This window comes from Rhinolophus hipposideros (assembly GCF_964194185.1).
Source record: "Rhinolophus hipposideros genome assembly, chromosome: 3".
Classification (NCBI taxonomy): Eukaryota; Metazoa; Chordata; class Mammalia; order Chiroptera; family Rhinolophidae; genus Rhinolophus; species Rhinolophus hipposideros.
In genome coordinates, this window is record NC_138049.1 from 16,608,845 (window position 1) to 16,630,024 (window position 21,180).

Here is a 21,180-nt window from a genome sequence, read left to right on the forward strand (position 1 = left end):
ATAAATGACTCAACTTAACCACCCATGAATTTTTCCATTGAAAAAATCCCAACTGTTAATGTGTGTTAGGGAATTTGAAGTACTAGTCCCTTGGAGGGCTATGCATGTTTGGGTATACATACATACATTTTAAATGTTGGTTTAAAAACCAAGATTCATTTAAATACCTGAGAGAAGTCCTAGACAATTTCAAACTTAAAAAAAAAAAAGATACATGACGATATCAAATGTTCCTAAATCCATAATGTGGATTCATATTCTTCTATGGACATTTGACCTGCATAAACCTGCAGTCAAGATGGTTTAGCTCTCTGGTAATTAATCATATCACATGATATTTGCCTGGGAACTTCCTAAGGCCATGAAGACTTTGGTTTCAACCACTTCACTGAGGTGCAATTCTTTCTTCTACTGAGTCCTGCTTCTTTAATTGCAAAATAATGATCAACTCTTCCTGCTTTCAAATTTAAGGAAATAACATTTTCCTAAATCTTTTCTTGATGGATGAAGCAGACTCTTAAGACAGCCTCAGCCCAAGACTACTCTGCCTAGGGATAGTGTCTTAAAATCCTTGTCTGGTGATGTACTGGTCTACCTACCCCAGTGAGCCTGGTCCAGGAAACCTGCAGATAGTCCTATTTTAAGGACTGGTGAGACTTGCAGTGTTATAGATAAGGTAAGCTTGCCTTACTAGAGGAACTGAATGTCTTTATCTAGAAGATCTTTGGACTGTGCTCTTCAGTCAATTAAGATTCACCTCCTGGAATATGGTTGATTGAATTTCAAAATAAAAGGTACCTGGAGGTTTATTTGAAGGCTTTCAATATTATTTTCTGCAATAACTCTTGATTATTTATTCTTTGTCTGATAGGGGTAAATGGCAGAGACAAAGGTGGTGGGTTGATGATATTATTTCTGTTGCTGAGGGTCAACTGTTGAGTTGCCAGGAGCATATGACTAGTAATTCTACCTTCTGGTCTCTATTCATGTCCCTGTCAAGTAGGCTCCAACTTTTGTTAATTCCATCTCTCTCTCCTTTTCTCCCCTCACCCCGCCCCCTGCTCCCCCACATACATAGACATGCACTGTCTCTGCCAATGCCCTTGTCACATGCTCTGAAGACTCGAGGATCAGGATCAGTGGTAAGTCTAATAAAGGTAAAGTACTTTCCTAAGGCCCCAGGAACATATTAACCTAAATGAAAAATTCCTTCTAAGCTTATTTTGGCATGGAACCTCACAGTGTTGAATGGAAAGTAGAGGGATAAATCAGAGGGCAATGAACTCCATTTTTACCTTGGAGGTTGGAGTTTTCCTGTCTTTGTTTAACACAATTCTGCTAGAAAATCATCTCATTCCCTTCACTGCACCTTTGCCATCATGGTCATGGTCAGACTAAGGAGGCTAGTGGGATAAGCAGCATAATAAGATAACGGCCAAGGGCCTTCTGAATTCTGCCTTGGCCATCTCTAAAACAGGTTCTCTTCTTTTGTATACAGAAGCTACTGGTGACTGGTTTGATTTTATCTGTACTCTCTCCTGGTGTTGGGAGGATCAACCCTCCTGGTGCCAAATTTGACAAGGACTGGTGATTAACAAGGCAATTACAACCCCAAGCTGGCTTGTGCAGCAATATAGAAAAAGAAAGTTGGAAAAGACCACCAAAGGTTTTCAAATTTAAATCTTATGAACTTTGTATTGGCTCTCCTTCCCCACTTCTTCTAAATTCTTCAACTCTGTGGAAGACCTGAGTTTGGCCATTGGAATTGCTATGGTCAGGCTCTGGGACACAGTTACCGAGCGTATGACTCTGGCATAGAACAAGATGGACATCTGAGCAGTTTGCTTTTCCCTGGTTTGCAGCGTGCAATCAACTGCACAGGATCCAGGAACCATTTGCCAAAGTCATCCACTTGGCCCTGCAGACCATTCTAGAAACTTATCTTGTGGCTCCTAATCCAATATCCCCTCCCCTTTGGAACACAATTTCACACAAGGAAAATGGTTTTACATGCATTACTATTTTTCTTAAAAAAAATCTTATTCATGAGTATTAAAATATTAAAAACATTCTGCTTTAAGAGACATAGTACCAAGAGGCCAATTTGTGTGATGGAAAGTATGAATTACAGTCCACGAGATATAAACTTAACTAGGAAATATCTTGGCTTAATTTTTCCTTCTCTCCTTCTGCTTCACGTTATCAGTAATAGCCAGTGTCTAAGGTAAAGTTGTCAGTCAGTCACTTTTAAAGCAATAATACATGAGGGCTGACCGGTAATTTGGGTAGTCATGCAGCACTACACTTACTAAAGGGGTAACTTGGCATATATGTTATGTTTATTTAATGAAAGAATGGATCCGTTGAGACCCAGTTGATCAGCATGTGAGTGTGTAGGGCCTGACAGCCTAAGTGTATAGGAGTGGATCTCAGGTTATTCCCTCACATGGATGGAGAATAAGAATGAGAAGAGCCTACCTTTGGTCCATACTCTTATTAGGTATCCTTGCTTATTATCTTGTTCCATACTAACCTCAGCGTAGTAATTTGAATAGTGGCCCCCAAAAGATACACACAAGTCTTCACCTGGTACCTGTGAAAATGGCCTTATTTGGAAATATGGACTTCACAGACATATTTAAGATCTTGTGATGAGATTATCCTGGATTGAGGATGGTTTCTACATCCAATCACTGATGGATTTCGTAAGAAAAAGAATAGGGAAATCGGGGACACAGATACACAGGAGCAAACTCATGTGAAAATGGAGGTTGACATAGGAGTGACGCATCTCCGAGTCGAGGATAGCTGGAGCCACCAGAATTTAGGACAGAAGCACGGAACAGGCGCTCCCTCAGACCCTCCAGAAGGAACCAACCATGCTGACATCTTGACTTTTGGCTTCTAGCCTCCTAAACTACGAGAGAATACATTTTTGTTGTTTCGAGCACCAAGTTTGTGACAATTTTCTCTAGGTAGCTAATATACTCACATACCATATGGTATCCCTGTTGCCATTAATTTTCTGCTCTACTCCACTTTTCCTTTCTTTGCCTATCAGTACTCTAAAAGAAAGCTCTTCCCTTGATCTTTCAAAACATGTTTACTAAAGAAATATTTTTATGTTTTCATAATGAGCTGACCACCCCAGCTCCCCTTCCTCCATAACTAAGGCCAAACCCAGCTAAGGCCACAGTACTCATACTCCTATGGAGCTTTTAAGGAGCTCGAATCTAGTAGTTTGGCTTTAGGTATGTCTTCCAGGGGACCGCTCTCTGACCATCCTCCTTTATTTCCCAGCCTGCTACTGGGCCTGCCCTAGTACCCCTCACCTTAATGAGTATTTCTAGTCATGGAACCCTATCCTAATTCGTTAGGGAATGAGAACCCAGCATGACTTGGCCCCACTAGGACTAGCACCTTGAATCAGAAAAGCTTGAAGAGGAAGCTTACCTAAAGTTGAGTATACATACACTATTAGTCCCTGGCAAACAAACCCTGTACGTGCCTTTACAGAAGAGAGAAAGATATTTTCCTGCAGCACCAGTGGGGTCTGCTTTTGGTTTCCCTGATCAGTATAGGTTACAAAGGTTTTATGATGAAGTGTCCTTCCTTCCCTTCCCCTCCTCCACCAATATCTTTAAATATAATACACTTATAATACAAGGGAAAATGTGTTTCCTATCAGACTCAGAGTGGGGGGAGTGTGCTTCATTATAGAGTGTGTTTTATGGGGGAAAGTAAATCAGAGGCATATACTAGGAAGCACCCAGGGGCACACCCATGGCAATGACCTTTAAAGGGCAGTAGTAAGTTACTTGACAGCATAACCAGCAAGTGAATGATCTCGCTATGAAAGGTCAACTGCAACCAGAACAATATTTCCTATTTCAGCACATAATCAGGTACGTTTTGACACATTTCTCTTTCTCAGGATGATCTGATTTCTATAGAATACACCATACGCATTTTCTTTGCTTTGTGATACATGTGCCCAATTTGATCTCATGCAATACTGACACCTGTAGGCAGACCTTGCTATTTTTGTTGTTTATAATGCTGGCTACTGAAAAGTGGCATTGGTATGACTCAAGGTTATTTTGAGATGCCACCGAATTTTAAATTGTTTAGAATTAAAAGGAGCCTCTGAAACACCTCAGTCTAATTCAGCACTGTTACAAAGGAGGACACCAGCTGGGAAGGAACAAAGACACTTGTCTAGGATCACACATCGAGGAAGGTGTACACCATCAGGGAAGGGGTGGACCCAGTCTCCCCTCTCTCTAATCCGTCATTAGTTCCACCCTAATCCAACATTCACAGGTATGTCAGCAAACATTTTGCAGAGTGGATTAACAGTGCCCTGTTTAAATTCCTATGAAATCCCTTAATAGGTGTCTGTCTTCCATAATCCAGTTATCTCATATCTTTTTCCTACTTTGTTGCAGATGCCATGTGCTGTATCTGGAAGGCCACCACTTTTGTTTTCTAATCCAATTCTACGACTTGATGTTACCAGTCTCTACTCATTGTTCTGGTGTGTTAGAGCATGACCATAGCTTGTCAAATCTCCTCTCTATGGCTATCACTGATGCTTCTCAATCTTTTGTCTTGTGATGGGATTTTATCCATGCTATGGGAAGGCAGGATATTATCTGAAGCAAATGTGTAAACCATTGAGTATGTCTATCCATGGTCAAAGATACTAAGTTAAACTGAAAGGCTAAATCTCATTAAGCTGGCTTGTTTTTTGCTTGCCTTTTTCCTCATTGGAAATGAAAAAAAAATGATGGATTTCATTCTTCTTTTAATGTGTGGTTTCAAATACTGATTTTGCATAATCACAATGATTTTGCTACAGCAATCAATTTATCACAGTTAAGAAAAGCATGTCACTCCGTGAACAGTTATTCAGATAATATTCAGTAGGCAAACCACTGCCTTTCCATTACCACGAGACTGCCCGCATGGGCACAATGAACACTGAAGTAAAGAGAAAACATTATCTCTCTGCAGCTATTCAGTCAAGTTCAGCTGGTGCAAATGTGCTGTGCTTCCCTTCTTCAAAGATTTATCAACGTTTAATTCCATCCCTTAACCCAACACACACACACACACACACACACACACACACACTTCATTCTCTAAGATCTGATACAGCTCTATTCTCACTTCAAGAAGAATGGAAAAGATGGAGCATTTAAGATCTTGTTTCCTGGCAACTGTATTCAGTTTTGGCTCAAACAAATTTTATAAAAATTCAAAAATCAAATACGAAATAAAAAGAGGGGAGTAGGAGGAAAGACAACAATTTTAGTATTTGCCTCAGTTAAAGTATTATCCTTCAAATTCTTTGCAAGGAAAAAAGTAAACTATCGCTCAATGACTTGCCTACACGCTATTCTGTGAGGTATTTGAGTACATTTATGTCAAGCTGACTCCCCTGGGCCCTCCAAGACATGGCTGAGCCTCCTTGTAGATAAGTCAGGTTCAAAGTGGTCAGCCGGGACTCCCTGGCTCTGCTTTGCTGGCTACTCTAGGTCCTGGCTCTTTTTCCTGTGAAGTGGTTTACTGCAGGTCCTTCCTGGTTTCTATTAATGCTTCTGTCCTTCAGGTTGCTTACTTGTAATGCTTGTCTTGTTCTGCCCCACAAATTTGCTATGTGTAAGGATAAAGTGAGGAATCAGAGAAGTGCTCTTAGCATTCCAGAAGAAAGAGGCCAATTTAGCACTATTATACAGGAAAATATTACCCCATGACATTTCTCTTTCTCTTTATGTAAAATAGAAATGAAAGAGACATGGAGGATTTTTTTGGAAAACATTTAGAACTCAGGACAAAGAACTGATTTAAGGTTTCTTTTCACTCATAAATGCCAATAAAAAATAGCATGCTTATTGAACTGTGTGTTTCTATGTGGCATATCACTACATCATTACATAGTCTTGATATGCAAATTCCTACAAAACCAAAGATGAAGACATTCTTCTCATCGATTGCCACAAGCGTTTGCATAGTAAAGATAAATACACAGTAAATTGCAATTCAAAGAAGAATGTTCTTATCAAAAAGAACAGACTGGCAGCATGTTTTCCTGCTTCATAGCACAACAAACATTTTTATGACATTCTGCAAGTTAAATATGAATTTATTGATTTTTGCCATTTCTTGTTCAGAAATACATGACATCAAAGAAGGAAATGCATTTGTCAGTATGATTCAAACAGCCCAAATGTTAATTCCCAGAATGTTCCTTTTGAAACCCAACTATGTGGTGTAAAATGTAATAAGAGAATTACCCTTAGGCACAGGATTGTCAGGCAAAGCCTGAATTGGGATCTGCAGCCTACTGGGCTGCGATTTTGCAAAAAGAAGACAAAGACCTAGTAAATGATTTTGAATAATGAGGGCAACACAAGTATAATTACAAGGGAAGTATGCTGAAATGTGTATTTAAGGCATGGGGGCTGAATGAGGAGGGGAAATTATTTTATCTGAGAAATAAGAGACTCATCAGATCTTTTCATCACACCAGCCAGTGTCCATGCCATTACCTGCATCGTCATCACTAACACACATCATGTTTTCAAAGGATAAGAAAGAACAGAGAAACTATGATTACACTGTCTCACAAAGGCAGTTCCAGAAAGTTCAGAACTTTTCTCCAAAAATCTCGATGTACAATATTCTTTTGTTCTTATAGAAATGGGAGGGAACGTGGCTTCAGATCAGAGATTCTTAAAAGGAGCTGACACCATCCCAGAGGGAGTTTTGGAAATCTGTGGGGGCACTGTTTTTTCTTGTCAAAATGAGAGGCAGTATATGACATTCACTGGGCAGATGCCAAGGATGCTATACCTTCTACAGAATTCCATATAATAAAGAGTTGTTTCTCACATAGCTGTTGAATGCTCTACTTGACATTTATGTAGGTGAAAACAAGTTTATAATTACTTGAGCCCAGAATCTAACTGTTTCAAACACAAACAAATTATTTTTGGCATAGTTTTAAGCTACTGAATTTTCTGGGAATCCAAAAACTATGTATATCAAAGGAATATTGTACTATTTTTCTTTTTTACTGAGATTTGCTCACCAATTCAGAAAACCACGTCAACCGGGGGTACCCCACTAGTGGTATATGAATTGCCAATATAACCCAAGTGTGTCAGCTGCATTTGTAGCTGTCAGACGTATGGTGAGTCCACAAATTTGTGTCACATTTATAGTGACTCTACATATAGATGTGACCATCTGACCCCATTATGTCTCCCAGTAAAGTCGTATCATTTAATTATAACTTTTCCTTCACTTTCCTCATTATTGATTTTTAGGTTGGTTTTAAAATATATCTGTGCGTAAGTAAATTACATTACCTGTGAATTACACTGTAGGCTAGGAAAGAAAAATAAAAAATGTTTACATTAAAAAGGAGTGTTGCGTGTAAGAGTTGAGACTCACCGGCATTAATGAAATAACGTGTTAAAATACCTGATCTCCTGCTATCTTGGTCAACCATTGTGTAGTCTTGGAGAAGTCACATTATCACCCGAGTCCATTCAATGGAATATAACAGGCAAGTACATCGCCATAGTACCTTCCATTTTAAAACCTGAACTCTCTGATCTTGATACTAGCTTAGCTTTGAAAATAATTAAATCCTTACACAAAGTTCTCGCACTCCTGAATTTCTTTTTAAACATATTACTTTCTCAATTTCACACTGCTTCTATAACAAGTACTTATTACTTACCCAGGGGAAGCTAACTGTCTCAATCAGTTTGGGTTTCTATAACAGAATATCATAGACTGGGTAGCAAAAATAATAGGAATTTATTTCTCACAGTTCAGAGGCTGGAAAGTCCAACATCAAGGTGCCAGCTGATTTGGTTATTAGTGAGAACCCTCTTCCTGGCTGGCAAGGGGACACCTTTTTCTACATCTTCATATAATGGAGAGAGAGCGATGAAGCAAGAATTCTGGTGTCGATTTGTATAAGGCACTGATCCCATTCTTGAAGGCTCTATCCTCATGACCTAATAACCTTTTAAAAACCCTACCTTCTAATACCATCCCACTGGGCATTAGGATTTCAGCATCTGAATTTTGCAGAGACACAAACATTCAGTTCCTAACATTAACTTTGTTCCCTGCAAAATATTGAATCAGAAACTTTTACTTCACAAGTTTTTGTTTAAAATTGAAACCTTCCTGTAAGTAAATACAAGAAATTAAACGTAGTCTCTCTGGATAGTTAATCAACCACAGTGCCTCAAGGTCACAATTTGAAATACTACAGATAATCCAGAATTATAGATTTGAAATGACTAGAAGTTGAGGTTGAATTTGTATTTACCCCAGTTCCAGTTTTAGAAGGTTAATTAAAAAGACAAAAAAAGGCAAGAAAGCTAACCTTACCTTGGGATTTATGTATTTGTTTTGTTTTAGTTTGGTTTGGCTTGTTTACATATGTTGAACCTATTTCTCATGAACAGTGAATGCTGGAACAAAATCTGGGGCGTAAGTTAATAAAGGGTTTAGTTGACTATCTTTGTGAGCCAACTTAGATTTTAAATTTTTAGATAAAGCTTATGCTCTGAAAAGCACAAGGCACCCACATGATTACAGATCATAAATGTCAAATAATAGTCACATGCAGTATCTATGATTTGGTTAAATTACAATAATTAAAACTTGAACATCGATGTACCCTATAAATCTGTTGATTGCTGATGAACTAAAAAATACAGTAGTCCACTCTGATTATATTGAGATTTTCTTGGGCCTAAAGTTCAGTCAAAAAGGCTAAGCTGTTCCCTCTGCTGAACTGGTAGTGTTGGCTATGATTAGTTACCTAGTAGAAGCACCCTGTAGCCCAGCCTCTCATCCTAATGCCAAGTAGGAAAACTCTTTTTCCCTCGTCCCCTGGCCCTGACTGCCTTGACCCCATCCCCATATACTAAAACTGCTTTGAGGGCAAGAAGTCACCAAATATCACAAGTATACGCAGCAGGGAAGTAACCAACTTTTGAATCTCTAACCAGCCCCACTGGCCAGAAGACAGCTATCTGTCCTGCAACTCTGCTCTAGATACCTAGGCAGTTCCTTAATTATAGAGCGGTGAAGACTAGGACCAACTCCACCAACTCCCCAGTCCCTGCAAGCTAGAAGAAAACTTTGAGGGAGATGGGGGCATCTGGGCCAGTGTTGCCAGGCACCTCTGCTGGTGCCTGCTGCTCCTGCCTAGGACTGATGTACATGCAGTTTCTCCAGTCCTCTCACCAGAAGGCCAGGGGCCACCAGCTTTATTATATTAACCTAGAGCTTGACTTTGTGCTACTACAGGACATGAGATTGTAAGTTCTACGGAAACATCCTCACTGGTAAACTAGCCGTAGACCTAGAGTAGGTTGCTTTAACCCCTCTGAACCTGTTTTCTCATTTGTAGAATAGTACAAGTTCAGACAATTAAGTTCGCGAACTGATCCTAGGAAAACTGCTACATCCCTCATTGCTGAATATCACTGCAGTCACGTTTGAAGTACTCCCCTTGGGAAGCTATGCACTGACACCCGTGCCTTCAAAGCAATTTTGGAAGTCTTTCTGGAATGGCTATCAGAGCTGTAGTTGTATTACCCTTGATGTCCTGTATGTTATCAAAATGTCTTCCTTTCAATAGTTTCTTTATATTCGGGTAAAGAAAGAAGTCATTGGGGGCCAGACCAGGTGAGTAGGGAGGGTGTTCCAATGCAGTTATTTGTTTACTGGCTAAAAACTCCCTCACAGACAGTGCCGTGTGAGCTGTTTCATTGTTGTGATGCAAGAGCCAGGAATTGTTGGCAAAAATTCAGGTCGTCTAACTTTTTCACACAGCATTTTCAGCACTTCCAAATAGTAAAGTTGGTTAACTGTTTGTCCAGTTGATACAAATTCATGATGAAAAACCCCTCTGATATAAAAAAAAAAGGTTAGCGACAGTGTTGCAACAAGTTCGAGAACTTAATTGTCACATCTTGTATTTATATCTGCCCCAATTTTATGGCTATGATACCAAAGTCTAAACCAAACATACTTTGTAAATTTTAAAGTTCTGAATTAATGTAAAGTTGCATTATTTCTTTTGTATTCATCCAAGGACACAGGACAGAACAAGGCCATGACCCGTTCTCATAGATTACCTCAATATAGTGATGATAATTACTCATCTTTTTATTGACTAGCCCATCATTGCCTAAAATTGATTGGCAATGATGTGGCAGTTACATAAAAATAACTAGTCCATGCTCAAATTCATACAGACACAGATATAGTAGTAAAGATTATTTGTTCAGTTTATCAAATATAGTTATACACACTCTATTCAAATTCACTCTATTCAAATTCACACTTGCTATAAATGCACATTCTGAATCTCCCTATTAGATCCAATTTATTTAACTTCACATGATGTTTTCCTTTATTTTGAACACTGGTGGGCCCCATAAAAAATGTTTGAGACATACGGTAACTCCAGTTGCTTCTCTACTGGTTTGTTTGCATCTTGGAATTTGTTTTTTCATCATAGTTACTCTGCGATTTAACAGTAGGTGGCTAATGGAAATGTTATTTTCTGCAGTGGCAGACTAAATCAGTGGGAAATAGGGGGTGGTGGGGAGAGTTGGGGGAAAGAAAGAAATGTGTTTACACTTGAAGATGACACATGAAACAGCTGGAGTCCTGAGCCCTTGATACTAGAACTGGCATGTTCTTCAAAGAACTCATCTACATTATTACATGCTCCTTCATACTTAGAAATCTATTAATTTACAATTAGTTGTATTGATTCGCTAGTAGATTTGTAATTTCTGTAATAATTTACTGAGTACTGAAGAAATTAACTATGCCCCTTGGAAAGATAAGCATTACTGAAAAAAATAGATCCCAGCATGAGTTATTGAACACATCAATGAACGTCTGGATTTTTTACTTGAAATTATACATTAATTACAGCAGAACTGATTGGGGAATTCCATTTTACTATCCAAAATATATTCTTCTTCATCATATCCCACCTATGCACATAATATTTTAATCAGAATCTTAACCTGGAGATACAGGTAAGAATATATTCTTTTTGGCTTTTTTTAGGGAAGAAGGGCAGATTCATTTTCAGCTTTAAAATAACAGGAGAAATTTATCCTAACATTCACATATACCCTAAACTGTATTTTTCCCCACATTACAAGATGCTGCAATAATAACTCAAAAAGTGTGCCAATATTTGTAAACTGATTTAAATTATTTCTGTTTCCTTAAAAATTGTAGCAGGTACTAGGATACTCCAGGCACTGCAAGCCCTCCCATACACCGTGGACATTTCAGTCCAGGTGTGGAGAGGATTCCTTTTGGTGAGAAGGCAGGCAAATGACAGTGTTGGTGCAGTGGCCCCAGTGCCTGGACAGAGACATGCACGGGGCACCAGGGACTCAGAAAGAGAAACTCAACTCAGTCAGGAGAATGAGTGTATGGGGAAGTGATCTAGGAGGAAGTGATTCTGAATTTAAAGGAAAAAATAATTGAGTTGTTAACAATTCTTGTAAAATAAAATGCTACTGAGTTTTTAAAAGTATTTTTCACTGTCAGATCCATTGTCATTTCAAGAGAATTTCTGACCATGATGTGAAGTATTTCAATTTTATCCTTGTGTTATTTTCACTTTGTATTGTTTTTCCTGTAATGAAATATTTTTCCAAATGATTTGTCCTTTTAAAGAGTTAGATGGTTGTACTAAAGTACTATTATGTGTTCAGAAAGCAGTAAATCTGAGGTCTCAGTTCACTTTGAGTCAAAATGTGAGAATACCATCAGCAAAAGGCCTGGGGGATGCTGGCCCCTGATCTGAGAAACGTCAGTGGGGTGGCTGTCTTCTGATAAAGAATCACCTTTTCTATCCAGCCTTTTCTCCCAGTGCACTGAGGTTTGGGATAAAGCGCAACTTACAGCTGTGGCTTGAACACAATTGTTGTGTGGTCTTGGAGAAGTCACATTATCGCCCTGAGTCCACTCAACAGAAAATGATGAGATGCACTAGGTATCTACAATATCTTCCAGTTTTAAACTTCAACTCCATGGCTTTGACACTACAGTTCACAATTGAACAATGCGGGGGTTATGGGTGCCAACCCCTGTCAGTCAAAAATTCACGTATAATTTGACTTTACAGTTGGCCCTTGGATTCTGTGGGTTCAACAAACCTTGGATTGAAAACAATATTTTCTATCTGCGGTTAAGAATGTGAAAATGATATGTGTTTAATGAATGAATTAAAGAAATGTTGGAATGTCTAAAGGCCTGAACTGAAGACATTCAGGTTAGAGATTTTTAAGAACATCTTGTTTTTAGCCTCGATTTAAAAAAAAAAAATGTAACAGAGCTAATAACACAGTGGAGATTATAGTTATGGAAAATCTAAGATGTAATTTAGTTCTGAACAATTTTGCCCTATTTTATGTCATTATCTAACACATTACTGACCACCTATGGTGTTTTTGTATCGTTCCCAAGAAAGAATTCTATTCAGATACTTGGACTGAATACCACTGCATGAACAATAATGTTCTTCTGGATGCTATGAAGCTCAATATACTTCTTCTTTTTTTTTTTTTTTACAGTGAGAAATATTTATATTTAGAATTAGCCAGCTGGACTCAGTTTAGATGATCAACATCCTTTCGGATGTCGGCAACATCCAAAGCATCATAGTCAGGAGCCAGTCAAACATACACCTTCTTCTCTCCATCAGTCCTGATGAGGGTGCTGACCTTGGCCATGTCAATATCATAACGCATTTTCACAGCCTGTTTGATCTGGGACTTGTTGACCTTGACATCCACAATGAACACAGATGTACTTTTGTCTTCTATCTTCTTCATGGCTGACTCAGTAGTGAGGGGAACTTGATGATGGTGCAATGGTCAAGCTTGTTTCTCCTGGGGCGCTCTTCTGAGGGTATTGGGGCTGCCTTTGGAGCCCCAGTGTCTTGGGCTGTCGGAAAGTGGGAGACATGTGGATCTCCTTCTTCTTTTACTCCTTCTCCTTCTTTTTCTGCTTTTGTGGCTCTGAATGCCTTTCAGCACTGCTTTCTTTGCCTTCAAAGCTTTTGCTTTGGCTTCACCTTTGGAGGAACAGGGGCTTCCTTCTTTGCTTTTGGTTCCATCTTCATGAAAAGTGAAGCTAAATATATGTTTCTGATTTCAGTCCTCTTTGCGTATCTTCCTTATTATTGCCAGAATTAGCTCTTTGGATTGTTGGCTTTAGGTCATTATAAATAAAATTTGAGAAGAAGAGTTTGAAGTTGACACTCTTTTCAATTATATGGTGTTAAATAATTTTTAAGTTCCGTCAAACAGATGTTGAAAATTAAATCAAATTACAAGTAGCTCACTAGCTGGTGTAAAAGGGATTTGGTAAAAATCATGTGTAATATTAAAAAGAGCACTGAACAAGAGGCAGGGACCTGGATTCTTGGTGTGTTTATGACGTTCATTAACCATGAGTTCTTACAAAGGCACGTGACCTCTCCAGGTCTCAAAGGAGGACTGATAAAATAATCTCTTAAATTTCATTTAGCTGTAAATTTTTATGATTTTTACATTCCTTGAATGGTACCTTATGAAAACAAGGAAGAGGGAAAAACAGAACATATGAACCAATTCCATTTTAAAAGTCAAGACATAAAACTCAAATTCATAAAACTCCACATGTATCCAATGAGTCAATATGGTCAGGCCTTTCCAAAGGAAAAATGTTGCTTTTTTCCCCTAAAAAAGCTAAAAGCAGATATTTAATAAAGAAGAGCAATAATGCATGAATATTTTGAATGCTAATACCAACGAATATTCACTGTGTGCCAGGATTATAAATCTTGTCCTACTTCCCTACCATAAATCAGTCAGGCATGTTGATGTTTACTGTCTGCTGGTATTTGTTTTTGCTAGGCCCCAGAGAATTTAACTGCTGGTGCATGGTTATTCACTTCAAATTTTACCATATTTTGTTGTGTATAATGTGCTCCCATGTATAATGTACACCCATGTTTCTGTCCCAAGCTTTCAGGAAAAAAAAACATTTAATTTTTTAGTACTACCCGTGTATAATGTGCATCTTATTTTTCCCTCACAAATTTGGGCAAAAAAGTGTGCATTATACATGGCAAAATACTGTAAATAAGGTCACAACTCCAAAGTTATAACTTACGTTCTAAAAGAACAAGTGGACCTCATTGTGGCACAAAGATCTGTGTGATGAACATGGTGCCAATTCTACCCCTTCTGGGGGAAGCCTCTAGATTTTTGTTGGGGCAGAGACTTAGCTCGGTCAACACTATAATCAGTTACTAGTGGCTATTTGAAGTCTGTGCCTTCTGAGGCCTTCTCCTCCATCAATGGGTCATTGTAGTGATAAATAATCAACACGTGCCATTTTGCCTAAAGGTAGTTATGGCACTGAACTAAGTCATCCCCTACTGGTATGGATTGAATCCTTATTTCAGTTTGATGCTGGGCCCATGATGTGGTAACCCGCTGAAACCATAAAGTACATTCTTTCCTCTTGAAGATTTCAAATTATTTAGAAGTAGACAATCATCACCAAGAAAGCAGTTAAGTAAAAGACAACCCGAGTTTGATTGAATTTGACTAGAAAAGCTGTCATTTGTGGAATGATACATCAACGATGAGCAATCAGAAGAAGAAATTAAGAAAACAATCCCATTTACAATTGCATCAAAAAGCATAAAATACCTCAGGATAAATTTAACCAAAGAGGTGAAAGACCTGTACTCTGAAAACTGTAAGACATTAAAGAAAAAAATTGAAGACGGTACAAATAAGTGGAAGAATATACCATGTTCATGGATTGGAAGGATAAATATCGTTAAAATGTCCTTACTACCTAAAGAAATATACAGATTCAAAGCAATCTCTATTAAAATACCAATGGAATTCTTCTCTGAACGACAACAACTAATCCTAAAATTTATATGGAACCCTAAAAGAGCCTGAAGAGCCAAATAAAACTTGAGAAAGAACAAAGTGGAAAATATCACACTCCTAGATTTCAAACTACACTACAAAGCTACAATAATCAAAGCAGCATAATACTGGCATAAAAACAGATATATATCTCTGCTATATATATATAGCTGTTATACATACATGCACACACACACACATATGCATAAATGCAACAGAATAGACATCCCAGAAATAAATCCTCACTTATATGGTCAATTAATCTATGACAAAGGAGACAAGAATATACAATGGGGTAAAGACAGTCTCTTCAGTAGTAGTGGTGGGAAAACTGGACAGATACATGCCAAAAAAATAAAATAAAAAAAGAAATTGGACCAGTTTCTTATACCATATATAAAATAAACTCAAAATGGATTGAAGATTTAAATGTAAGACTTGAAACATAAAAACTCCTAGAAGAAAATGGACAGCAAACTCTTTGACATTGATCAGTGTTATCAATATCTTTTTTGATGTTTCCTTGGGAAGGGCAACAACAGAAAAAAAAAAATAAATGCGACTACATCAAACTTAAAAATTTTTGCCCAGAAAAGATACTATCAACAAAACAAAAAGACAATCTACTGAATAGGAGATATTCACAAATGATGTATCTGATAAGGGGTTAATATCTAAAATATGTAAGGAATTCATACAACTTAACATTAAGGCAACAAACAACCCAATTAAAAAATAGGCAGAGGACCTGAATAGACATTTCCCCAAAGAGGGCATACAAATGGCCAATAGATATATGAAAAGATACTCAACATCACTAATCATCAGGAAAATGCAAATTAAAACCGCAATGAGACATCACTTCACATCTGTCAGAATGGCTATTATCAAAAAATAACTAACAAGTGCTGGCGAGGATGTGGAGAAAAGGGATCCTTTGTATACTGTTGGGAGTGTAAACGGGTGTAGCCTCTATGGAAAATAGTATGGAGATTCCTCAAAAAATTAAAAATAGAGCTGCCATACAACCAAGCAATTCTTCTTCTGGGTATTTATCCAAAGAAAACAAAAACACAAATCAAAAAGATATATGTACCCCTATGTTCATTGCAGCATTACTTATAATAGCCAAGATATGGAAACAACCTAGATGTTCATCTATAGATGAATGTGTGTATATATATATATATATATATATATATATATATATATATATATATATATATATATATAATTCAGCCATAAAAAAGAATGAATCTTGCTATTTGCAACGGCATGGATAAACCTAGAGGGAATTATACTAAGTGAAATAAGTCAGACAGACAAAGACAAATACCATATGATTTCACTTATAAGCGAAATCTAAAAAACAAAACACATGAATAAACAAAACAGAAACAGACCCATAACTATAGAGAGCAAGTTGTCAAAAGGGAAGAGGGTAAGGGGATGGATAAAAAATAATCACCCTGGACGACGGGAAAAAAAAAAAATCTTCCTGTTTTAAATGATTAATGTGTTAAGGGCTCCAGGCCTAGGTCCATATGTATATAAATTGATTACAATGAATGGCCTCAATTCTCTACGCTGTCCTATATCCATACCCTTTGCAATACACTACAGTTTCCCTCCTGTCCCCTTCCCCTGCCACCAAGAAGTGGATCTCTTTCCCCATCCTTTGTATTTGGGTAGAAATAGTGGTGCTCCAGTTTCTAGTCCAGGCTTCCAATAGTCTTGCATGCCTTCATTTACTCTTCTGAAACCCTGTCACAGTCATGTGAAAAAGCCTGGCCTAGACTGATGAATGACTAGAGACATGTGGCTTGGTCACGTCCATCACTCTTAGCCAGCTAGTCATCAGACATATAAGTGAAGCCTTTCTGATCAGCCAGGACCCAACCAACCCAAGAGCTGACAGCTGCTGCATGGATAGTCCACCTAAGGTCAGTGGAGGCTGACCCATATCGGCTACTCACCTGACCACTGATTCATGAGCAATAATGCATGACCATTAGACTAGTCCACTAAGATTTCGGGTGGGTGATTACACAACAGTAGATAACTGATAACAACAGGTCATGGCATCAGCTTGGAGATAGCTCTGTCTAGATCTCCTAGAATGAGTAAATGAGTGCTCTTAGTTTAAGGGAAAGGCATTTCTAAGAAAGCTGCTATTAGATTAACTAAGAGAAGGGGCTGGACAGCAAAGGCTAAGGTATTTTGCACCACAGGTCTCCATTATGTGCAGCACTGGGTCCTAAATTTGGATCTCAGCTTTGGTTTTGTACTAAGCAGTGACATGATGGGGGCAAAGTCCCTAAACTGCTATGTTCTCATGTTTAAAACAGGGAGATGGGCTGCATGCTCAAAGTCCCTTTCCACTCTGACTTGCCAACTGATGTGTTAATTATATCTGGTCAAAATCTGCAGTTTTGATGAACTGACTCACCGGTGAATCCTGACTTTTGAAGGCAATGGACAGCAGTAAGATAAAGTCAGGCAGGAAAAGTTCTCCAAGCAATAAACATCTCTGCTAATAAAAAACAAAACACAACATGTCGTGGTTGACTCTGTGTAGTCAACCAGATAAGGTAAAGTCCAAAGAGAGCTTCCTTCTCATTCTTTATACGTCTTTTGAAGCAAACAGGTCACAGTGAAACATTCCACAGTCTATTCCTTCGCAAGCATTTCTGTTCAGTTACATGCAGGCCTTTAAAAAATAATTTTGCCCACAGGTAACAGGTTTAAGTCAAGGATGGATAACGTTCACCTAACACAAAGGAGCTTGTGTAGTATTTGACAGAATATTCAATTCCAGAGAAAACATCACAAAGAGACTTATTCGCTTTTTAAATTTCACTAGCTCCATCAACTAGTACTCTCTGTCCAGAGGCATAAAACAAAAACAAAAACAAACAACCGAAAAACCTAGGTTTTGTTTATATTCACTAGAGTGATGAGCATTCTGATAATTTAAAAAACAAAACATATTTGTAAAACTGCTATTTCTCCAAAGAAAATATAACTGGGCATTAATTATGTGTGATTTGTTATGTGGTTGAAAGAAAACAAATTCCCTTTTTCGTATGTGTTTTTTGTATGGAGTGGATTTTGTTATACATATGGACTTTCCAGTATAAATCATCTGACATCTCACAGTTCCACTTTATTGTATGTAACTGAAAGATTCCAATAAAGGGACTCATCTGATTAACATCCTGGACACTTGTGAACCAAGAGGATTTTTGGTCATTTATGATAGGTCCCTCAATGACAAGCAAAAGGAACCTTACTTCCAGGTAACTCACTGCAGGAAATTTTTCACTCCCCTTATCGTGAGCACTGGGTCCTTCCTCAATGACATTTTCTACTGGAGAACAGCCAGGGTTCCTCAGGAAATGGCTGGGAAGTATGGAGGGCACCGGGACACATGGAGTTAATGGAAGCAAAAATGGAAATTGCTCTAGCAGAACTATATTCCTAGTTCTCTCTCTTTCTCTCTCTCCCCCTCTCTTTCTCTTTCAGATAGTCTCCCTTCCCACTTTTCTCCTCGATGGCACTTCTTGCAGAAGGAAGATCAGTTGTTTTTGAAAGCAACTCCAGTATGACCCCAAGAGGTATCTCCTCTCAGAAATGTCCACCTGCCAGAGGTCATATCAGCTACTTGCTGTCCGGGGGAAGGCAGTCACAGGAGGAGCACCAGACATTGCGATCAGAACTGAGTGCCACCTGGGTGCCATTCATTATGGGGACTAAGTGAGTCTTTCTATTCGAGGGGCTTACCTGGTACTTACATGTGCTAAGTGTGGTAACTGAACCACTTACTGGTCTTGCTCTTCTTTACCGGACTGGGACACAGTCCTTGAGGAAGTGGATGATATTTTCCTGAAATTCTATGGAAAAAATCAAAATGTTCTCCAAAATATGTCTTTGTTTTACTACAAAACTATTACCATACTACAAAACATTAAAGTGCCAAATGTATTTAGATGGGGATAATTAATACCTCTGACATAGTGTGCTGGCTCCATAGGAACACATGGCAAAGATCCTCTGGTGTAACACAAACTGGCTTTTCACCTTAGACTGAAAGGGTATTCCTGGAAGACCTCTGTTTTAGCTTTGCATTGGCAAACTTTCTGTAGAACCAGACAGTAAATATTTTAGGCATTTAGGCCTTCTTACGGCCATAAGGTCTCTGTCACTACTACTCTACTCTGTCAGTATAGGGTGAAAGTAGCTATAGATGAGAGGTTAATGAATGAGGGTGGCTGTTCCACCATTAAGTTCCAATAAAACTTTATTTACAAAGACAGATGGAACAAAATGAAAAAAGAAAGACAGATGGATAGCCATAGTTCGTCGATATCTGCTCTCTCTAGCTCATTTCCTACTAGCAATTATGTGTTATTTAATTTCTTTGACTCTGTCTCACCATATGCCAAGTAGGGATATTAACAACTTTTGTGCCCCACAGGTTTTCACAGAGACCAGGGAAACATTTTCAAAGGCTTGAAGTACCATAGAAATGTAACAAGCTTTCATTATCAGTGAGATCAAAAATACTAACTGGGATCTCGGGCAGATCCTTGTAGGACTTTGGTGTGCAAAAGCAGCCTTCAAGCTTCCAGTAATCGCATCTCCAAATGGATGTGTTCATGCCCATTCACGTCAAGGCGTCGTTTAGATGAATGACTATTCCAGGCCTAGCCGGCATTTGGTACAGCAATTATACACTTTCATACTTGCAACTGCTTCAGACATGTTACACAGTCATAATAGAAATATATTTCTCATGCTCTGTGCAGCACAAGGATTTGAATTAGGTAAACAAATCCCAGGATCTCTTCTGTAGGCTTTCCTGTCGATGACCTGTTCCCTACAATGTTATTCTTTTTTTTTCTGAGTCAGTCTCTCTTGATTTCTCTCAAGACAAATGTATATATGTGTAATATCTATATAAACCTATATGAATACTGTGCAATGTATAGTTTTCCTCCTTCCCTCCCTACACCAACTGGTAAAAGCCCACACCAAGACCCAATGATCCAGCTCATCACAGATTAACTTAACGGGCAATGAATCAGGAAAGGATAACATAATCATACACGGACCCATGTCAGTTTCATTATTTGAGTCCTGCCAGTTGAAAGAAAGGCAATAAAAAGAATCCCATTTGCTTCCTCTGTCATAAAATCACAGTTCACCACCAGCGGTGCATGTGGCATGTGATTTCCACAGTCCTGCACAAACACACACCCATTCTTGCACTCCTGCTCCGAAACTACTGTGGCCTGGCTTTTGCCAGCATCTGCCCAGGACATGATGCCCACCCTTGGAAAAATTTATCATCAGGAACTTTGAAGCAAGTAGCTGCTAAATAGAGGTTCGATAATAGAGTCAAACTCAGCTGTCACCCACTGCTCTGTTTTGCACTGCAGATGTAGGAATACAGAAATATTTTAAGCAGCTTAGGGGCAGAAATAATGGAAAACTAGTGATTTGGGTAATTTACATATTTATAGAGGCTGTGGAAATTTTAGTCAGGAAACAATGAAGAAAACATAGTTGTCAATGATCAAATGCTGCCTGCCATGGAGAGCTAGAACCAGCAATTTACAGCTAAGCTCAGTTACACCTTTGAAATTACTGCAAAAAAGAAAAATAAAACACCACAATGTGCATTTCAGCTCAGATTATCAGCTTTAAAGCTCTATAAAATGAATGCATCTGAGCATATGACATTTCATACAGGTAAAAAAATACCATTACAGGGAATGACAGCACAACTGAAGAACGAACTGTGCAAATGGATGATAAGGTTTCATGTGCTGCTCTCTTGGGAATATCAGCATTTTTATGGCAACAAAGGCCTTTGGTCAAAGGAATAACTCTCTAATAGTATAATTGAAAGTATCACAAGCAGTGGAAAAGATTCTTCACCCTGCCTCAGATCAATCAGTGGTCATCTGCCATTCATAGAGTCCATTTTCCCCATTTTCCTTGCCTCAAAAGATGAATTAAATTTCCAAACCACCTACCAAGCATAGTATCTATGTGAACACAGAGAAAATCTCAGGGTAGATAGAATGGGGACACTTCTTTTTTTTCCTGCCCTGTAACCTATGTGCAGAGCACTGCTTTATTTTAGACAGCCATTGCCCAACCC